Source organism: Pan paniscus, chromosome 3 (assembly GCF_029289425.2).
Source record: "Pan paniscus chromosome 3, NHGRI_mPanPan1-v2.0_pri, whole genome shotgun sequence".
In the NCBI taxonomy this organism is placed as follows: domain Eukaryota; kingdom Metazoa; phylum Chordata; class Mammalia; order Primates; family Hominidae; genus Pan; species Pan paniscus.
Window position 1 is genome coordinate 65,364,776 of NC_073252.2, and position 20,734 is coordinate 65,385,509.

Below are 20,734 nucleotides of genomic sequence, written 5' to 3' on the forward strand. Positions count from 1 at the left end.
TTCTTAATAGCTTCTCACACAATTTAATAGAAGAAAATCTGAATTCCTAACCATAGCACACAAAGCATTATGTGATCTTCCATTGAATATTTTATTTTCTCTATTCCCCACTAAATCTAAATTACTACCATACCAGCCCTCTTATTTTTCTTCCTTAACCCTATCAATCATTTTGTTGCCTTAGTACCTTTCGTTGCTTTTGCTAATGCCCAAAATGATCTCCACTGCCTCTTTAAAAGGTTGTTATTTTAAAATCTCAGATCGATGTCATCTCAACAGAGAGGTTTTATCTACCTGATTATGACAATTTTTTTTGTTGTTTTTGCTGTTGTTTATTACTAGATGAGTATTAGCAACAGAATATATACTTTTAATTCATATCCTTATTTGTCAACAATGGAAGCCCTAAAAGGCATATCACCACTGTAAGCTCAATGTTAAGATAAGTGTTTTGGAAATAGAAGGTACTCTGTAACTACTTATTGAGTAAATTAATTAATGTCCCCATTTATTTACCAGAATATGTACATAATAGTTATTTTGCTTTATTATTATATTGGATCTCTTAATTCATTGTTACTATCAAACTTTCGCTTTCCATCATCAATTAAAATTGTGATTTTAAAAAATACTACAACTCAACAATTAAGAGGTAGATAACCCAATTTAAAAATTAGCAAAGTTTTTACGTATACATTTTCTTCCAGGAAGTTATGCAAATGATTAATGAGCACAGAAAGATACGCTCAACATCATTATTCATTAGTGGAATGTAAATAAAAATTACAATGAGATACTATTTCACACACTAAAATGACAATAATAAAAATGATAGAGGGTAGCAAATGTTGGCAAGAATATTGAGAAAATCGAACTCTCATTAATTGCTGTTGAGGAAAGGAAATGAAATCGCCATCATGAAAAATAATTTTTCAGTTTTTCCCAATGTTAACTGTAGAGTTATCATATGACTCAGCAATCTAACTCTTAATTATATAGCAACAAGAAGTAAAACTTATGTCCACACAAAAAGATGTACATTCATATTCACAGCAGCATTATTCACAGTAGTCAAAAAGTAGAAAGAAAACAAATAACCATGGAATGATGAATAGGTAAGAAAAAGTGTTTCATCTATTCAACATAATATTGTTCAGCAATAAAAAGGATTGAGGTACTGATGCATTCTACCATTTAGATGAACCTTAAAACAATTACAGTAAGTGAAAGAAGTGAGCTATAAAAGATAACATATCATACAATTTCATTTTTATTACGTGTCTAGAGTAAGTACATCCATAAAGACAGAAAGTAGATTAGTGGTTTCCAGAGGCCAGGGGAAGGGGAAAATGAGGATTTACTGCTAATAGATACAAAGTTTTTTTCTGTGATTACCAAAATCTCCTAAAATTATATTTTAGTGATGTCCATACAACTCTGAATATACTAAAAATCACTTAGTTTTATTTTAAAATGGTGAATTTGATGGTATGTGTATTATATATTAATAATTCTGTTAAAAACAAGTTTTATATACTTTAAATTTAAAAAATAAAGAATGCTAAGTACATTTTGTTGTTTCTTTTTGGCATAGCTGACATAATCTGATAATCTACACAAAATTAGAAAAGAAAACAACAGGCAAAATAAGCCAAGGGTCTTACTAAATCATGTAATGAGCAAAAGGTTCAATTAAGAAAAATATGAACTTCTTGAAAAGATTCTATTTAGAAAGTAAAGCATTCAATACTATTTTATTAATACCTAACCAGAGCCCAAGATTTTGATGCTATTCTCCTTATTACTTGTGAATTAACTCCAGAATCATGCTTCAATTTCATTTGAGTTCCTTGTTTCATTGGATTCTGATGAACTTTTTCTCATTCCACAGAAACACATTTTCGTGACACACTGGCCCTTGTAGGCCAACCAAAAACAAAACAAATAAGATATTAAAAACTAGTTTTAATTCTTTCAAGGATCCTCCTACAAATTGTTCTTTCTTATCTAAGAGAATAAAGGTGGTTTTTGTGACTTAGAGATTTGTTACATCTGAGCAAATAAAGATCTCCCTGTTAAGGCTATATCATACTCTATAATTATAATAATAAGCAAAATAAAAATTATATAATAGCATTTGTTGAATGCTTATTTTGGATTTAAGAATATTCTAAACAATCTGTAGTTTCTCACTTATTGTCTGAAATAATTCAATGAGTTAGGCACTAATATAATTTCCACCTTTTAAAAATGGAATAGTAGGCACAAAGAAGATAAAAACATTATCTAAGGCCACACAATTAATAAATGACAGAGCAAAGGTGTGAACTCACAGCATCTGTGTCATAGCCTTATGCTCTAATACATCTATTTGCATATAACCAATAATTTTCTTATTATAAATATAACATCCATTCAATGAGAAATACATGGAAATTAGATGGGGATATGGCCTTTATTATTCTTGCTGGCCTAGGATGCTTCACTTTTGTTAGCCATAATGTGAATTTTACTTTACTGATGACAATGTCTCTACAGGTCTAGAGAAGCTAAGATTAGGCAGTAGGTTTGGAGAAATTATTTAAAACTAGAATGAGTTTTTATCAGTCATTTTTGACATAGTATACTCTTGGAATGAAAAGTAGGTCAGCATGAAGTAAGGGACGTGGAGTGGTTCATGTTTAAAGACAAGGATAAAAGTCGTTCCCCATGTATAACTACTATATATTATGTTTATGATCAATGAAAAACCTACGCGTGTTCCAAACCTGAGGAAATAAGTGCAATTGGGAAAAGTGGATTATCGTGATTGACTGGATATATTTTGCAGTTTTGTTGATTGAGAGACACTAAATTTTACAATTATTTGGATTATATTTGTTTGTTAAAGTTATAATTGTCTTATGGACTTTGATAACTGTAGCTTCTCCATTTCAACAGCTTTCATCTTCAATATATAATATGTGGTAAAGAAGAAAAGTCTCTTTTGGCCTCTGTGGAAAAATGAATATTTCACTGGGCACGCTGGCTCATGCCTGTAATCCCAGCACTTTAGGAGGCCGAGGTGGGTGGATCACCTGAGGTCAGGAGTTTTGAGACCAGCCTGGCCAACATGGTGAAACTCTGTTTTTCTACTAAAAATACAAAAATTAGCCAGGCATGGTGGTGCGCACCTATAATCTCAGCTACTCAGGCTACTTGGGAGGCTGAGGCAGGAGAATTGATTGAACCCGGGAGGTGGATGTTGCAGTGAGCCACGATCATGCCATTGCACTCCAGCCTGGGCAACAAGAACAAAACTCCATCTAAGAAAAAAGAAAAAAAAAGAAAAAGAAAAATAAATGTTAAAATATTAAAAAATTAAATTTTATATATAAGGTAAGCAGTTTATAAAATTATATATAGAGAGAATACAATAATTCTTGTAGAGATCATGACATTAAGTGTTAGTTTATTTTTGGAAGGCATCAATGCATGAGGTTGAGAATGTATGTGAAATAGCCTATAGATCATATTCCAGAACTGAGAAGAATTTAGAAATTATAGTGTCAATATACTCTCTTAAGCCAAAGCAAACATTTATTTCTACTAAACTACTTTTGAGTGTTTTACAAGTGATATCAAACAAATTAAATCACATAAAATATGTGGTTCCTCTTTTACATCAGGTAAACAACTAAACATTATCATGAAATTTAAATGGGCCAAAATTTACTGCTATGGTAGGGTAGATTTTCTAGGAAGCTGGAAACATGTACAGATTTATCTATGAACATGCTGAATACCAAATAAGCTAGTATTTCTTAAATACTTTTTATTTCTAGAGCAGTTTTAGATTCACAAAAAAATTGAGAGGAAGGTACAGAGATAACCCATATATTCACACAGGTATAACCTCCCCGATTATTAACATCCCCCACAGGAATGGTATATATATTACAATTGTTGAGCTTACATTGAAACATCCTAATCACCCAAAGTCCACAGTTTACATTAGGTTTGACTGTTGGTGTTGTGCATGCCATGAATTTGAACAAATGTATAATGATATATATCCACGACTATAGGGTCATATAGAACATCTTTACTGCATAAAATATCTTCAATGCTCTACCTATTCATCCCTAACCCCACTGCCCTGGTAACCACTGATCTTTTTTACTGTATCCACAGTTTTTCCTTTTCTAAAATATCATATGTATGGAATTATACAGTATGTAGCCTTTTATTCACACAGTAATGTGTAATTACATTTCTACTCTTCCATTATCTGGATGTATCACAGTTTATTTATCCATTCACCTATTGAAGGACATTTTGGTTATTTCCATGTGTTGGCAATTATAAATAAAGCTACTATAAATATTGGTTGCAAGTTTTTTTGTAGATATGTTTTGAACTCCTTTCATTTAATACCAAAAAGCTAGATTGTTCAATCTCATGATAAAAATATTAGTTTTAGATTTTCTCCTATGCCATTTACTCTACAAGTTTCACAGCATTGTATTGTACATTTAACTTTATAATTTATTTTAAGTTAATTTTTGTGAAGGGTGTGAGGTCTGTGTCTACATGTATTCCTTTTGCATGTAGATATTTAGTCATTCCAGCATCATTTGTTGAAAATGTGACCTCTGATACTGTTTTGCCTTTGGTCTTTTGTCAAAGCTGTAATGATTGTGTTTATATGGGTCTATTTCTGGGCTCTATATTATGTATCGTTGATCTATTTGTCTATTATTTCACCAGTATCACACTGGCTTAATTAGCATAGCTTTATATTAAGCCTTGAAATTGGGTAGTGTCAGTTCTATGTCTTTTTTTTTTTTTTTGTACTTCAGTATTGTTTTGGACATTCTGAGTCTTTTTGTCTTCCCTTATAAACTTTAGAATTAGTTTGTCCGTATTCACTCGGTGACTTTCTGAGATTTTGATTGGAATTCAGGAACATAAACTATATCTCCATTTATTAATTTTTCTCTGATTTTCTCATCAGAGTTCTTTCATTTTCCTCATATGGTTCTTGTATCTATCTTGTTAGACGTATACCTTATAATATTTTTTGGTTGCTAATGTAAATGGTATTGTGTTTTTAATCTCACATTCCACTTGTTCCTTGTTGGCATATAGGAAAGCAATAGACATTTGTACATTTACCTTGTATCTTACGATATTGCTATAATTGCTTATTAGCTCTGATAGTTTCTTTTTTGTCAATTCTTTTAGATTTTGTACATATGCAATCATGTCTTCTGTGAACAAATATAATTTTATTAATTTATTCCAAATATTTATATATTTTATTGTGTAATTATATTAGTTACTATTTCCAATATAATATTGAAAAGGAGCAGTGAGAGGATACATTGTTGCCTTACTTCTGATCTCAGTGAGAAAGCCTCCAGTTTTTAATCATTAAGTATGATGTTAGCTGTATGTTTTTGTAGATATTCTCTATCAAGTTGATGAAGTTCTCCACTATTTCTAATTCCCTGAGAGTTGTTAGTCATGAGTGGGTATTAAATTTTGCTAATCTTTTTCTATGTCTATTCTTATTATCATGTAAATTTTATTTTTTACATTGTTGGTATGATGGGTTCCATTAGGTGATATTCAAAGGCTGAAACGGCCTTGCATACCTGAGATAAATCCTACTGGAGATTCTTGGAGACAGAGCAAAATGGCAGAATAGAAGTCCCCACCAATCATTCCCCTGCAAGAATACCAATTTAACAGTTATTTACACAAGAAAACCACTTTTGTAAAAATAAAAAAAATAGGTGAGCACTCACTGTACATAGTTTTAACTTCATATCACTAAAAGAGGCACTGAAGAGGTAGATAAAAAACATTCTTGAATTGCCAATGCCATCCCTCCCCCATCCTCTGGCAGTAGGGGCACGGTGCAGAGAGAGATTCTGAGTACTTTGGAGAAGGAGAGTGAGGCAATTGTGAGACGTTGCATTGAACTCAAAGTTGCCCTGTCATAGCAGAAAGCAATCTGGAATAAACTCAGGTGACACTGGCCCACAAAAAGAGAATTTAAAATGGTGAAGAGTACAGAAAATAAATGGAAAGCTATTCCATGTTCATGGATTTAAAGAATCAATATTGTTAAAATGTTCCTACTACCCAAAGCAATCTACAAATTTAATGCAATCCTTTTCAAAAGACCAATGACATTCTTCACAGAAATAGAAACAATCCGAAAATTTGTATGGATCCACAAAAGTCTCAGAATAGCCAAAGCTATCTTGAGCAAAACTGGAGGAAAAACAATACCTCACTTTAAAGTATACTCCAGAGCTATAGTAACCAAAATGGCATGGTATGGGCATAAAAACAGACACATAGACCAGTAGAACAGAATGAACAACCCAGGAATAAATCCATACATCTACAATGATCTCATTTTCGACAAAGTTTCCAAGAACATACATTGGAGAAATGACAGTCTCTCTGATTAATGGTGCTGGGAAAACTGTGTATCTATATACATAAGAATAAAACTAGACCTCTACCTCTTGCCACATACTAAAATCAAATCCACATTGGATTAAACACTTATAAGACCTCCAACTATGAGCCTACTAAGGAAAATACTGGAAAAACTCTCCAATACATTGGAGTGGGCAAAGACTTCTTGAGCAGTACCTTACAAGCATAGGCAACCAAATCAAATTAAGAAGACTTTTTTTTTTTTTTTTTTTTTTTTGGTGACAGAGTCTGGCTTTGTCGCTGAGGCTGGATTGCAGTGGCGTGACTTCAGCTCATTGCAACCTCCGCCTCCTAGGTTCAAGCAATTCTCATGCCTCAGCCTCCTAAGTAGCAGGGATTACAGGCGTGTGCCACCATGCTCAGGTAATTATCTTGTATTTTTAGTAGCAACCGGGTTTCACCGTGTTGGCCAGGCTGGTCTTGAAATCTTAGCCTCAAGTGATCCGCCTGCCTCAGCCTCCCAAAGTGCTGAAATTCCAGGCATGACCCACTTTGCCTGGCCTCAAGTTAAGAAGCTTCTGAACAGCAAAGGAAACAATCAGCAATATGAAGAGACAACCTACAGAATGGAAGAAAATATTTGCGAACTACCCATCTGACAAAGAATTAATAACCAGAATATATAAGAAACCCAAACAAAAATAGAGGGGAAAAAAATCTAATAACGTGATTTAAAACGGCCAGAGAATCTGAATACATGTCTCAAAAGACGATATACAAATGGCAACAGGAATATGACAAAGTGCTCACCATCTTTGATCATCAGAGAAATGCAAGTCAAAACTACGAGATACCATCTCATCACAGTTAAAATGGCTTTTCTCCAAAAGACAGACAATAACCAATGCTGTCAAAAATGTGGAGAAAAGAGAACACTTGTTTGCTGTTGGTGGGAATGTGAGTTAGTACAACCATTATGAAGCACATTTTGGAAATTCCTTACAAACTAAAAATAGAGATACCATATGATCCAGCAGTCCCACTTATAGGTATATACCCAAAAGCAAGAAAGAATAATGAGGGGATATCTGTACGCTCATGTTTATTGCAGCACTATTCTCAAGCCAAGATTTAGAAGCAGCCTACGTGTCCATCAACAGATAAATGGATAAAGAAAATGTGCCACGTACACACAATGGAGTACTATTTGGCCGTAAAAATGAATGAGATCCTGTCATTTGCAGCAACGTGGATGGAACTGCAGGTCTTTATGTTAAATAAAATAAGCCAGGCACAGAAAGACAAACTTCACATTTTCTCACTTTTCTCTGGGAGCTAAACATAAAAACAATAAACTCATGGAAGTAGAGAGTAAAAGGTTGGTTACCAGAGTCTGGAAAGTGTAGCCAGAGAGAGTGGAATGTAAGGGGAAATGGTTAAAATAACTAAGACCCAGTATTTGGTGGCAAAAAAAAAAAAAAAAAGGTGGCTATAGTAAAAACTAATTTAATTGGACATTTTAAAATAATTTAAAAAGTATAATTGAATCATTTATAACACAAAGGATAAATGCTTAATGTGATGGATGCTCTAGTCAACCTCATGTGATTGCCGTGCATTGCATGTGTGTATCCAAATATCTCATGTAACCTGTAAATACATGAAGCTACTATGTAGTCACATTTAAAAAATTATAAAAGTCCTACTTGGTTGTGGTGCATAATTTTTTATATATTGTTGGATTTAATATGCTAATATTTTGTTTATAATCTCTATATCTATGTTTTTGAGAGATATTGGTCTGTAGTTTCTTTACTTGAGATTGTTTAGTCTGACTTTGGTATTAGGATGATGCTGGCCTCCTAGAATGAGTTAGAATATATTCACTCTGTTTCTATTCTCTAAAAGAGATTGTAGAGAATTTGAATAATTTATTCCTTAAATGTTTGTTAGAATTCACCAGTTATCCTGTCTGTGCCTTGTGCTTTCTATTTTGGAAGGTTATCAATTATTTATTCAATTTATTTAATACCTACAGACTTGCTGAGATTGTCTATTTCTTCTTGTGTGAGTTTTGGCAAATTGTGTCTTTCAAAGAATTGATTTATTTTATCTCTTATCAGATTTGTGGACATAGAATGAGTCATAGAATACTATTTTATTATCCTTTTAATGTTCGTACAATCTGTTGCGGTCTCATGTTTCATATCCAATATTAGTCATTTGTATTTTTTTTGGAGTTAACCTGGCTTGATGTTAATCAATTTTATAAATCCTTTCCAAGTAGCAGCTTGTAATTTCATTGATTTTCTCTATTGATTCCTCATTTTAAACTTCAGTTTCTGTTTCTGCTTTAATTCTTATTGTTTATTTATTTTCTACATATTTTGGATTGAATTTGCCTTCCTTTTTCTAGTTCCTTAAGTTGGAAGCTTAGGCTATTGATTTTAGATCTTTCATGTTTTCTTTTTCTTTTTTTTTTAAAAAAATTCCCAAGCTTTATTTTTTGAGCTTTTTAATTGTATAAGATACATAACATAAAATTACCCTTTTAACCATTTGAAGTCTATAACTCAGTGGCATTAGGTATATTTACAATGTTGCACAATCATCTCCCCTATCTGTTTTCAGAACTTTTTCATCATCCCTAATAAGAACTCTGTACCCATTAACCAATAACACCTCATTTCTCCATTCCCCAGCCTCTGGTATCGTCTCTTGTACTTTCTGTCTCTATGAATTTGCCTATTCTAAGTATCTCATATAAGAGGAATTATACAATATTTGTCTTTCTGTGTCTGGCTAGTTTAACTTAACATAATGTCTTCAGGTTTCACCATGTTGTAGCATGTGTCAGAATTTCATTCCCTTTTTTTGACCCTATAATTCATATGGTTTTATTTTACTTATCCTTAATATTAAAAATATACATATAAGGTGGAAATGATATTTCTAAAACAGTGACCAATCACTAGTGCAGATACAAAAAAAGAAAACAAGCCTCAGTAAATAGTAGATTTTCCTAGTTTGAGGAACTTTTCTTGTGTTACCTTGGTAACAGTAATCGGATTTGCCCCAATGTTCTTTTATTTTTTATTATTATACTTTAAGTTCTAAGGTACATGTGCACAACGTGCAGGTTTGTTACATATGTATACATGTGCCATGTTGGTGTGCTGCACCCATTAACTCGTCATTTACATTAGGTATATCTCCTAATGCTATCCCTCCCCCTTCTCCCCACCCCATGACAGTCCCTGGTGTGTGATGTTCCCCATCCTGTGTCCAAGTGTTCTCATTGTTCAATTCCCACCTATGAATGAGAACATGCAGTGTTTGGTTTTCTGTACTTGCGATAGTTTGCTGAGAATGATGGTTTCCGGCTTCATCCATGTCCCTACAAAGGACATGAACTCATCATTTTTTATGGCTGCATAGTAATCCATGGTGTATATGTGCCACATTTTCTTAATCCAGTCTATCACTGATGGACATTTGGATTGGTTCCAAGTCTTTGCTATTGTAAATAGTGCCACAATAAACATACATGTGCATGTGTCTTTATAGCAGCATGATTTATAATTCTTTGGGTATATACCCAGTAATGGGATGGCTGGGTCGAATGATATTTCTAGTTCTAGATCCTTGAGGAATCTCCACACTGTCTTCCACAATGGTTGAACTAGTTTGCAGTCCCACCAACAGTGTAAAAGTGTTCCTATTTCTCCACATCCTCTCCAGCACCTGTTGTTTCCTGACTTTTTAATGATCGCCATTCTAACTGGTGTGAGATGGTATCTCATTGTGGTTTTGATTTGCATTTCTATAATGGCCAGTGATGATGAGCATTTTTTCATGTGTCTGTTGGCTGTATAAATGTCTTCTTTTGAGCAGTGTCTGTTCACATCCTTCACCCACTTTTTGATGGGGTTGTTTGATTTTTTTTCTTGTAAATTTGTTTAAGTTCTTTGTAGATTCTGGATATTAGCCCTTTGTCAGATGGGTAGATTGCAAAAATTTTCTCCCATTCTGTAGGTTGCCTGTTCACTCTGATGGTAGTTTCTTTTGCTGTGCAGAAGCTCTTTAGTTTAATTAGATCCCATTTGTCAATTTTGGCTTTTGTTGCCATTGCTTTTGGTGTTTTAGACATGAAGTCCTTGACCATGCCTATGTCCTGAATGGTATTGCCTAGATCTTTCATATTTTCTAATATATGTATCCAATGCTATAAATGTTCTTGTCAGTATGATTTCACTACATCCCACAAAATTTACAAGGTGTGCTTTTATTTTTATTTTTAAAATTTTCAAATATTCTCTTGAGAATTTTTAATGCATTATTTAGAAGTGTCTTGTTTAATCTCAATGTATTTTGGTATTTTCCAATTATCTTTTCATAATGAATTTCTAGTTTATTTTGTTGTGAGGGCAGATATTGTATGATTTATTGTTGTTAATGTTTACAGTCTGTCTGCTTTATGGCCCCAAATGTGGTTTATCTTGTTGAAGAGCAAGTGAGACCTTGAGAAGAGTGTGTATTCTTCTACTATTGGATAAAGTAGTCTAACATATTTATTGAAATAATCTATATGGATATCAGTGGTTTGATGGTGTTGTTGAGTTAACATATGTCCTTACTGATTTTTTGCCTGCTTGATATATCCACTTCTAAAATAAGGGTGGTGAGGTTCCCAATATGTTACCGCATTCACCCATTTGTCCTTGCATTTTTATTAGTTTTTGCATCACACAGTTTGAAGCTCTATTGTTATTCACATATATGTAAGGGATTATGTTTTCTTCTTGAGAAATTGACCTCTTCATTATTATATAATGCCCTTCATTATCTCTGATAACTTTTCTTGCTTGAAGTCTGCTCTGCTTGAAATTAATATAGCTACTCCTACTTTCTTTCAATTGTTAGCAGCATGTATTTTCTCCAAATGTTCACTATTAATCTATATGTGTCTATGTATTTAAAATAGGTTTATTTTAGACAACATATAGCTGAGTATTATTTTTGATCCACTATGACAATCTCTACCTAATAGTTGGGGTACTTAGATCATTGATGTTCAACATGATTAATGATATAATTGGATTAATATTTGCTTTCTTTTACTGTTTTCCATTTGTAGTCTTCGTTCTTTGTTTTTTTCTTTGACTTCCACTCTTCTCTGACTTTTGTGGCTTTAACTGAGCATTATATATGATTCAATTTTCTCTCCTTTCTTAAGATATTAGCTATACTGTTTTGTGTGTTTTTAAAAATTTTTTTAGTGGTTGCTCTAGAGTTTGCAACATACATTCACAACTAATATAAGCCCACTTTCAAATAGCATCATACCATTTCAACATTGTGGAGGTAACATATAGTAAGAAAAAAACTTTAATTCCTTACTCCTACATCTTGCATCTTTGCTGACATTCATTCTACTTGTCATAGGCATATATGTTTATACATTAGCATACATAAGCAAATACATGGTTGCTTTTATTATTTTGAACAAATAACTATCTGATAGATTAAGAATAATTGATTCTAAACATCACTTATTCCTACTTCAATCAATTCTCTTCATTTCCTTATGTAAATTAGAATTTGTAGCCTATATAATTTTTTTTCTCTCTACTGAAATTATTTTAACATTTCTTTCAAGGTGGATCTACTGGCAGCAAATTGCCTCAATTTTTGATTGTCTAAAATGTCTTTTTAGATTCACTTGTGAAGAATAATTTTACTCAACACAGAATTCTACACTGGTGTTGTTTCTTTTTCACTCAACACTTTAGACATTTTGTTCTATTCTCCTCTAACTCACATAATTTCTGAGGGCAAGTCAGATGTAATTCCCATCTGTTTTCCTCTATAGGTAAGGGGTATGTTCTGTCCTGCCCCTGGGCTTCTTTCAGGATTTATTTTTATTTTTGATTTTCTGTAATTTGAAAATAATATTCCTAGGTGTATTTTCTTTTCTTTTCTTTTTTTTTTTTGCATTTATCCTGCTTGGTTTTCTCATAGCTTCCTGGATCTGTGGTTTGGTGTCTGACATTAATTTGGAAAAATTCTCAGTCAGTATTGTTTCAAATATTTCTTCTGTATTTTACTCTCTTTCTTGTATTTCCAATGTTTCTGTTACACCTATTGTAGTTCTGAGAGTCTTTGGATATTCTGTTAGTTATTTTTTTTCTATTTTTTGTTGTCTTTTCAGTTTCTGAAATTTCTATTGATATATCCTCAAGCTCAAAGATACTTTCTTCATACTGGACACATCTGGTCTACTAATAAGTCTATCAAAGGAATTATTCATTTTCATTTCAATGTCTTTGATCTCTCTCATTTCTTTTTTTTTTTTCCTTAGGATTTCCATCTCTCTGTTTACATTGCCTATCTTCTGTTTACATCTGTCTGTTTACATTGCCCAGCATTCTTTCATGCTTCCTACTTTACTCATTAGAGCCTTTAAAATATTAGTTTCAATTGTCTTAAATTTTGGAGCTGATAGTTTCAACCTCCCTGACGTGTCTACTTTAATGCTTGCTCTATTTCTTCAAGTTGTGGGGGCTTTTGTTTTTATTTTTATTTCACCTTTGCTATGTCTTATATTTTTTCTTGATAGCTGGATGTAATGCATGTGGTAAAAATAACTATTGTAAGTAGGTTTTTACTGATATAGTGGTAAGGTTGGGGGAAGGAAAAGCTTTCTATAGTTCTATTATTAGATTTCAGTCTTTTAGCAAGCCTCTGTTTCTGGACTGTGTACTTCACAAGTGTTTCTTAATAAGACATCCTTACAGACATTTGTGAAAGATAGTGATACAATTTAGGATGATTTATGATATAATCAGAATTATAAGGAAAATTTTTTGTGACGTAATTTAAGGCATTTAATAGAACTCTATTTGGTGTCATAAGTGTTTTAATAATAAATTTTCTTTGTTTCTTCTTTGAGAAATACATACTATAGAATAATCTAGATAAAGAAATCACTGCATTTCACTTGCTTGCTATCTTGACTCTTATTGAATGTACCTAATTATTTTGAAGCATTGAATCGCCTTGCAATAACACAGAAAAAATATTCGTTATGAAATATTGATACATTTATATACAACAGCGTGCTCTTTTTCAGAGTTTCCTGTATGTTGCTCTTTTACTAACACTTTGTGACAGGTTTCTATCTGCTAAGTCAACTCCCAGATGGGCAGAGAAAACATAAGGTATTTGTTGAGAGACACCTCATCTCACTGTCAGTGTAACACACATCATTTATTAGATAGGGAAGGTGTCTTGCCCTTTTCTAGTCTGATAAGTTTCAGAGTGTCAGTGACATAATTCGTACTTTTCCACTGGAGAGGCCAAAAGAATGAAAGGCTACAGATTAGAAATGCAAATTTTACACCATTGATTGATTGTTAAAAGTGTTTGAATATTTTCATAAAGGCATAAATTATGTCTTGCTTTAATAATAGAAAATGTTGAATATTTCATTAATAAAATCAATGGCCAGGGAATTAAATTTAGAAAAATAAAAATTTCACTTAAATAGGCTCATAGATCTCTCAATTAATAACTTTTTTCACCAAATGTCTTCAGTTTGAATTCCTTCTGAATAAGTACTCTCCAACAAGAAGGTCTACTATAAATGCTTTAATTTTGGAGAAATTGAAGTAAAATTAATAAAGAGATCTATAAACTGAATTGTGTAACCTGAGATATTAGGAGTGGGATCAATAATCATAACAATAAGAATTTAGAACTACCTTTATATAATTAAATACTTCACAATGACTGTTCACAAAAATGTAGGTCTATTAATTTTTTTTCATTTGTTTTGAGACAGGGTCTTGCTGTGCCACCTAGACTGGAGTGCAGTGGTGCAATCACAGATCATAGCAACCTTTATCTCCTGGATTCAAGCCTGTGCACAACACACCTGATTATTATTATTATTGTTATTTTTTAGTAGAGACTGGTTCTCACTATATTGCCCAGTTTTCACTGTATCTCAAACCCCTGGCTTTAAGTGATCCTCACACTTCAGTTTCCCAAAGTGCTGGGATTACAGGCATGATGCCTGTTATAGCTTTTATTAAGAGAATTAGATGCTTCAAGAGTTCACTTTAATAAAAAATAATTGCATACACATTTAATTTATTTATATCCTCCTCTAGCTACTGGCTTATTTTACCTACTTTTGAATTATTTTAATTATCAGCAAGCTAGGTAATCTACATGTACTACAATACAACTATTTATCATTTTCAGTTTAATCATCAACACCCTGTTATTAGACTAAATTGCACTATAGTGAAGTTCTTTTGAAAGTTGATTAATAACAATCTAAGGTTGGTCACTTTTGCAGATTCCACTCTCTTTATGTCTTTTGCTGTCTCTAAATCCTGGAATTTCCAAGAGTCCTTGCTTCGGACTTCTTAATGTTTTATTTCATGACTCATGTTTAATAAATCTCTTTACTGTTAATCCCTACTCCATAAAAAGGAAATTAAGAAAGGCAATAACAAAAAAATTAAGCACCTCCCAAAGTATTCGACAAACAAGCAAATAACTCAATGATAACTGTATTATATAGCTTTATTTTGTTACAAATTTGACAATTGTTAATTTAGAATACACACTAAAGTAAAACCAATGTAGGATCCTATCTCTCAGTTAGCACCAATGTTAATATTTATCTGGTGTATAATCTACCTATGTACATGCAATAATAATGGTTTTGTATTTGGTATGTATTAGACTGTATTTTTATTTTTACATTATTTTAATTTTAGCTATAGAGATGAGATACTCCATGTTGGGGGTCCCTTTTTTTTTTATTCGAATCTCTAACATATATTACTTTACCTGGAACACAGTGCTATGTATATATTTGATGAATAAAAAATACATATATATATAAATTAAGTGGATCGTGTCCGTTTATAATGCTATAACTAATATTTATATTTATGTAAATGATTTTACCTTCATTTATGTTCATAATTTCAAAATTATATTCCCACTGCCAGTTTGTTATGAAGACAGTTTTTAGGCAATTCAAATTCAACAGGTGTAACCTAAAGTTTATCCATTTAAAGATAGGATATATTTTATATATTGTCCGGGAGAGCTATTTACCTTGTCTTCCAAGTGAGAAAATTGAAAATAGATCTGTGATTCCTTTATCTAAATTTTAATTCAGTCTTCTAATGCAATAATTATTCTTTGATGATATATCTCCTATGTGGAATTTACCCTCCATTATCTTCATTCTTCATTAGTTTCAATCTTGTTTCACTTTTGTCTAGATACATATAATGACACAAATTTTCTCATTGTTCTTCTCTGCCATCTTAAATCCCCCCTTTATAAGCACCAATTGCCGCTTTTATAACACATGTGGTTAAAGAATGCTTTTCCTTATCTCAAGTTTCAGAGAAGTGATCCCTGGTCACCAAATAGTTTTTCATTTTCTCTTAAGAATAACAGGACATTTTTTCCCTATTTGCTATATAAATATTTCTGTGAGTATTGCTGCTCCACGGTATGTGAAAAGAAATGGTGTACACCAATCCTTGAGCTAGATTCTAAAAGGTCTTACGTGATCTTCTACGTCTTCGTTCTTTGTCCTATCTGCAATACTTAAAGGGAAGAAATGTTACATCTTAGAGAGAAAATATTGAGGTATCCAGATCCCTGTGAAACATAGTTTAGACTATCTTGATTGGTGAAGAAATTGATATAAAATAAGGGTACTATTTTGACCAAAAACTAAAATATTTAACAATGGCTTAGCATTTAGGCAACATGTACCTAGGAAAGTAATACCACAGGCTAGAAACTTTGTGATCCATGCTATTCAGTGGCATAGCATTTGTTAAACCTATTATCTGCAATAATTTTGGAGGTGGAAAAATGTTTTTGATTGTCTGACAGCTCTAAGGGAATAGTTAGAAAATATAACATTTGGTAGTGTGTGCTGGCTACTAATGACTGTTTTGGCAAGGTGTTGCAGAAGATGGATAGGTTCAAGAATAAACTGACTGGTTAAAACGATTTTACAGGACTCAAAAAGTTTCCAATTCTTACAATGGGAAATACAATTAATGAAAGTTTTTAGAATCAAAGACCCAGTAAAAGTTATCAGCTGAATAAATGACAGGGTAAAATTCAAATCAATCCAGCTTTCCAGTGTATACTAGTGCCCAAAACTACAAACACACTGATATGATCTGTCTATGTGTCCTGACCCAAATCTTAACTTGATTATAATCTGCAAGTATTGAGGAAGAAACCTGGTGGGAGGTGATTGGATCATGGAGACAGTTTCCCCTATGCTGTTCTCGTGATAGTGAGTGAGTTTTCACGAGATCTGATGGCTTTATAAGGGTTTGGCAGTTCCTGTCTCACTCTTGTCTCTCTCTCCTGCTGCCTTGTGAAGATGTCTGCTTCCCGTTCCACCATGATTAGTTTCCTGAGGCCTCCTCAGCCATGTGGAACTGTGAGTCAATTAAACCCCCTTTGTTCATAAATTACCCAGTCTCTGGTAGTTTCTTTATAGCAGTGTAAGAACGGACTAATCCACACATTGAAATATTTGCTCTTCTGAAATCTATCTTATGCTCTAATGCTTTATGAATTCTTGTTGTAAAACCTCTTTAATAAATGCTGACTTCCTCCCTATTTTCCAACCAGATAAAATTTTAGTCCTTCCTCACAAACAAATTTGTATGCCAATACAAATATAATACGTTTTTTGTTATTTGATTTTCAAATACTTTATGTTGAGGCCATATATTTCACGTTACCCATCATGACCAACTTTTTCTCCTTACCAAGAATTGTGTTATATTCTTCCTATTTCTGAGAATAATTTCCTTTTTGAATACAAAATATAAGATTAGTCTGCCCTTTGAGACTAAGCATCTACTTCAAATTTGTTTTGTCATAGCACCTCCTCAACGAAGGTGGAAATCTTTCTGAGAAGTGGCTAAATTTTTTCTCTAATTCTTTATTCGTTTTTAGCTACCCATTTTACCTTTACAACATGAGTTCTTTGTTTATTCATTAAGAGTGAATTAGCACATACTTAGCATATTTCAAGTACTAAGGTAAGTGATATAGACTTGAGTTTGACTATAATATGATATACCTAGATAAGATGAGGTTGTGAACTGCCTAAGTGTCAAGTTTCTGGGATTCCCTTGGTGGGATATAAATAGCCCTAATTAAATAATATTTTTACTGTTGTTCTTAACTCTGAATATTTCTTTTTTTTTCCCAAATTTACCTGGAAAATTATGTTACCTTTCACTGTGGTATTACTAGTCAGTACACTTGAGAAAGCATTATTATTTTTAATGGTGTATTATATATAGTTTTCTAAATCACATTGTGTTAAAAAAATCTTGCTTTATAATAAAATAGTATATATTTTATATTTCCCAAGGTTAAATTATATTTTTGTGTTGACAAACATATGTAATATTATATCCCTCAAATTTTCTAAATTATATACATTTGAATTTTTAAAAATAATTTTAAAATTACACTACTTGAACAAATCATTTTCTGAATATTTTAATATATAGAATCATTGCTTCTTAGAGAAATGGATGGTTGCAGGGCTGGGGAAGAAAAGAAGTACTTTATATAAGATTGGAATATCTTTTTGTGACAGAAAAATAAAGTATACAAAACTGATAAAGATGTGTCAAAAATTTAAAGAAGCCATTTGAATGAGTTCACATTGATTAAACTGGAATAATTTGGGAATAAACATAAATAATGATAGTAATAGATTTTAATTCACCAAATTAAGTAAAATGCATTGGGCAAGACATAAAAAATAAATAGAAAAGAAGGATAATATATTTTTTACAACAGACTAACAATTGATACATGTGGAAGAAATAATTGCCATTATGAAAAAATCATAGCAACAACAGATTATGGCAAAAATACATGTTAAAACTAATGAATGAAATTTTGATAATGGGCAGGTTATTTACATTATCAAAAAATAACCACCCTTCAAATTACTTAGTTATTATGCAAGTAACAATAGTTACTTTACAGAGAGAAATTTGGAGATTACCATTTAAACAAGTGTTCAAAGTTTACATAGCTAATAGGAGACAAATGATTATCATATGCCTCCTGATGTATTGCACTGAAGATGAATATTTATGTAATATTACTGTCCAAAATGCATATCCAAAGCCAAAAGCTAATGAACCATCAGACAAACACAAACTGAGAGGCATTCTCCAAAAACAAGCATATGGTCTTAAAAATTTTAAAGTTTTGAAAGACAAAGAATGACTGAAAAATCAGTTCAGATTGAAAAAGGACAAAAAAAGACATAAAAAGTAAATGCAACGTGTATCCTTGTGTTGATCTTGGATCAGAAAGTTCTAGGAGAAAAATTTGGGGCAAAATTGGCAAAATTTGAGTAAAGCTGTATGTTGGATCATGGTAATACATCAATGTCAAATTTCCTGGCTTTGATAGTTTTATTATAATTATATAAATAATGCTTCTGTCTTAAGAAATATACACGGATGTTTTTAAAAGAAAAGTTTCATGTTTCCAAGTTATTCTCAAATGGTTCTTAATCATATATATGTGTGAGACTGTATATGTATTTTTATATAAACACAAATGTGAGGATGAGAGAGAAAGCAGGAGAAAATAATAATTCAAATGTGGCAAAACATTTACAATAGGAAAACCTTAATGAATGAAGTGTATTTGGGAGATTTTGGTATTTTCTTGGAAATTTTCTGTAGTTAAATCTTCTTTATTTTTTTAAGTTAAATTTTTAATTTTTTTAAAGTTAAAAATTTGCATTACTATTTGCCTCTGTAGTTTCAATATGACAGTGCAGCAGGGAATATATAAATTCTGTAATAACAACAAAAACACTAGCTTTAAAAGAAAAAAAACACTTCAAGTAGTTGCTAGTATTTTTTAAATAAATACTATTTGTTGTCTACTCACATTATCACTAAATGTTTTCCTCATTTTGGGTGAGTATCAAAGTTAGTAAGGAGGTTTAAAAATAATGTGGTTTCTTACAGTAATAGGAATGGAATTCAGTGAGATAGATAAATGTCTCTTAGGACTTCTAAACCTCCTTTCCAATGCACAGCTTGCCCAGAAGAAATCCCATCACATTAAAGTTTTCCTGAAAGTCATTAATGAGGGTTGTGCACATTTCAGCCCAAATTAACCTTGACGTTTATTCTATACACACGAAGACTGATTCTTTGATGCTATCATCTGAGGGGAGGATTTTTTCAATGTGCATGAATGAGACAAGCTAATTTTAAATCTTGTGACTGTAAAAAAAAAAAGTGTTACCACTAAATAAAAAATTCTAACACCTTTTCAAAATATTCCAGATTTGTGGTGATAAAAAAGATTTGATTAATTTCTCTAATAGACTCTTAAAGTAACTACATTATAAATCAAACATTACTGCTTATGGTTTTAGTATGTACTAGTAATTGCTATGGATGGGAAATTAATGTTATCAACTTCTTACTAATTATAACCTTAATTTGTCTATCCCAGCTGGGTACATTTTTTAATTTATCATCTACCCAACACATTTAAGTGGATCCTTTCGTTACAGATATAAAACAATAATATTTGCATAATAAGTAAAATATATATGTACTGATTGCATGTATTTCTGTGTAATAAATAAAATATAGAATTAATGTCTGGTAGTTGCATTAAACAGCAATTAAAATGTAAATAATAGTAAGTTAAAAAAGAATCATTTATTCTTTATTCAATGATTATAAAAAGATAAATATATATTTCTCTCCATATGCAATTTAAATTATATCTCCATATCTGGCATAAAATAGGATTCTATTTATTCTAATTTTGACAAGGTATGACAATATATGACATCTTATTTATATATTTATTTGAAATGTCAAGTTTCAAAAACATCCATTCTTTCTCCCTTTCTTTGTGCTTGAAAACCTCACTCAGGATAACCTATAGAAGGAAATAGTTTCAATAAATCACTTTAATTGTTTTAAATCTACTTTATAAGTAATAACATTCATATCCTTTATAAACTATGGTTTTCTTCTACTCTATGTAAAAGAATCGAATATCCCTTGCAATGCTTTTCTCTAAAAGATCCTTTTCATTCTGTCCTATATTAGGGAAAATAGGTAAGAAAATAGATTAGTCAATACAGGTAATACACCAAAACTGTCAAGCAAGATGTAGAGGATAAAATTGATTATGCATTTTAGTAAAAAATAGTATT